We start from the raw sequence: 3270 nt of genomic DNA, 5'->3' as shown, positions 1-3270 counted from the left end.
ATGAGTTGGAGGACATCTGACAAGCTTAGGGATTCAGACTGCCTTGGTTTCTGTTCCTGTCTCCAGATGTGGCTATGGCTTTCAGAAAGGCTGGGCTAGGGTTTACAAGGGAAACGTTTTCTCTTTCATAAACCTGTTCCCTTTCCTAAAGACATCTTGGGTGTGGGGGAGGCACAGCCATTTTTGAAGTATTTACACATGGACCACATTTCAGCAATTAAATGACATGAGTACCTTTCAGTATTTAGAATCTGGACTAAAACCTGGAGTTCTGTGTCAGAATTGACCTTAACCCAGGAAGTATATGTTTCATGATAGTTAATAGACCATCAACTAATAGCTATTATCAGTATTAAAAGTTTGTATTAGTGATAATAGAAAACTCAACATTCATCCATCTTGCATGATTCCTCCCAGACAGAGTGAGTGAGCTGGGGAAGTAACTGGTTTTCTATTTATAACTAGTTGTTATATGTGCCTTAGATTTCAATGAGGACATGATGGATCTGAGGGTAAGGGTACTGAAGAAAGGAGTCTGGGGATCTGTGGAGGTACCTTAGCATTGGCAGGAGCGGAGCTTGCCCCTGGCTGCTGCTATCGCTGGGGCTACGTTTCTTGAAGGCATCGGACCCTTAGTTAGGGGAGACTTTAGGAAAAGACCTAATAGAGATCTTTCTTCTAATCCAGAGAAATCACTGGGATGCCCTCAGGACAAGTTTCATTTTGTAGTGTGGGGACTCAGATCATAATCGACATGCATTTATATCCTTCACCAGGACTCAGTGCATATGGTGATTAAGAGCGAAGGCTCTGGAGACAGGCAGTTCTTTTCAAAGTGGATGGGCTCAGATAAGCTGCTTGAACTCTCTGTGCCTTAGTTTTCCCATCTAAAAATGGGTCTCAGTTCAGCTGTTTCATAGGTTAGCTGTTGGATTAAATGAGATAATTTATGTACATTGTTTAGTAGATTTGCATTGATTAGCAGTTGCTACATTGAGCACATAGTATGTGTTCAATAAATGTGAGCTGCCACTGTTATGCTTAATTTGAAAATGGGGATAATAGAAGTACCCACCTCGCAGGACTGTTGTGAGGACTGAATCAACTCCTGTCTATGAAGTGACTAGAACAGTGCCTGCCATATTATAAGTAATACATGTTAGTTATTATTAGTATTGTTGTTATTACCATTTTGTGGGGATTCTAGCATAGCTAAAATGTAAAAGCCATTTCCGTTGAATTATTTTCATACTAGTAATATGTGTTCTGATATTTGATTTGTTAAGTACATGACAGTGGCCCCTATGGATTGGACATCTTCCTCACTATAATAACAGAGTTCAAAAGCTTCCCACATGCTACCCCTATTTCTTGTTATTTGTGCATGTTACAGTGGATTTATATTGGAATATATGGCTTTCTTTAAGGACTGGAAGTTCAGGGGTGTCCAGTGCTAAGGTACACTTGAGTCTCTGGGATATCTGCAGGAAGTGGGCACTGGCTGTGGTTTATTTAATAACTGAAAATACAGAATCTTCGAAAAGTGTTGGGTTGCAAAATTAGGGAATCTCAAATGTGACCTGGAAGGGAACTTAGAGGTCTTCTATTCTACTCTCCTTATTTTACAGATTACAGATTGCTCAGAGAAGTTCATTAACTTGTACAAGATCAGGCAGCTGTTGAATGGCAAAGGAGGGGCCTAACCACTGGCCAGTGCTTACTTTATGATTGGTTAGGGTCATTAATTGATTGGACTGGGACTAGACAGTCTGGTTCCATGGGGTCCCCATAGGGCTAAGGTGAAAGAATCAGTGCAACATTTAGACACAGAGTGGCCCCTACCCATGGCCAAGCACTATCACACTCTGCTTTGGTCATTCCCATCCTATAGGATGCAGATAGAAGAACACCATCTTGAGAATCAAAGGACCCTGGCTCTGCCCCAGCTCCATTTCTCCCACCCCCAATGCCCAGGTTCACTAAGGTATAATTTATACACAGTAACCTTTCTGAGCTCACAGTTCTTTGAGTTTTGATGAATGTATACAATCATGCATCACCACCACAATCAGGTTAGAGGCTAGTCCTGCCACCCCAACCTCCAGTTTCTGGCAAGCATTCATCTGTTCAGCCTCTGTAGGTTTTGCCTTTTCCAGAATGTCATGTAAATGGAATCATACAGGATGTGGCCTTTTGAGTCTGGCTTCTTCCACTTAGCATAATGCACTGGAGATGTGTCCTGGCTACATTCTGAGTGTCTGCAGGTCAGGCAAGTTGCTTAACTCTGAGCCTCGGTGTCTTCATCTGTAAAGTGTGCATAGCACCTGCCTTGCATTTGAGTCATTGTGTTAGGAGGGAAGAATGCACAGGAATGTGCATTAGGTCAAAGGAAATGCAAGTATTCACGTCTATTTGTCATTCTTGTTGCAAGGTTGCCTTTTGCAGACCCAGGGTAACAATGGCAATCCTATTTGAGGCAAAACTCTGCAGAGCCTTTTTTCTTCTGATGAGCAGGGCAGGATCCTTCTCACTGGTAAACTCTCCTCCAGCCCAGGCCTCCACAAGCTGATCCAGGCTGGAAATGTTACAGGAAACACACAATAGGAATTGTCCCCAGGGGAACTCCATCTCTCTAGCATGTCACCTCTGCCATACGTCCCTCGAAGGTGGGAAGCCTAACCTGTGGATGAAATGCTTTGATCTATTTGGATGAAAGGCATTACCATTAACACTGATAACACGTTATAATAGTAACAGTGTCATGGAAAAGAATATGATTATAATATGAACATAACGGACTCCACACAGTTTGACAAAAAGGGCCTCCCTTGGCTCAACATGCACAGGGAGGAGTGAGAACCCAGATCTGCATTTCCTTGCGAGTGCTGTGCAATTCTGAGTTACAGAACACACAAGACCAACCTATGGTCCCGAATAGTTCTGCCTGGATGTGGATCCAGAGAGGCCAGTCTCTCCTGTTGCCTTCCAGTCGGATTGACTGTGGGTGGCAGACAGCAAGACAGGTGCAGATAGCAGGGATTCAGGAGACCTGGATGCTATATGTGGCTGGCCATTCATCCTGCGACTTCACCCCTGTTTCCTCACCCATGAACAATGGGTTGTGCTAGGTCATAGCCCAGGGCATGTCAAGTGACCCCCGTAAGGGATAGAGACAGAGTCCCAGCTCAGGACACTGGAGACTGGGGAGAGGGTGGTGGGGTGGGGGCAGAAAGCAGTAGCCCGTGGAGCAAAAGCCTTCAAGCTCACTCT

Source organism: Myotis davidii, unplaced genomic scaffold (genome assembly GCF_000327345.1).
Source record: "Myotis davidii unplaced genomic scaffold, ASM32734v1 scaffold591, whole genome shotgun sequence".
Lineage (NCBI taxonomy): Eukaryota > Metazoa > Chordata > Mammalia > Chiroptera > Vespertilionidae > Myotis > Myotis davidii.
This window is presented reverse-complemented; position numbering follows the sequence as displayed.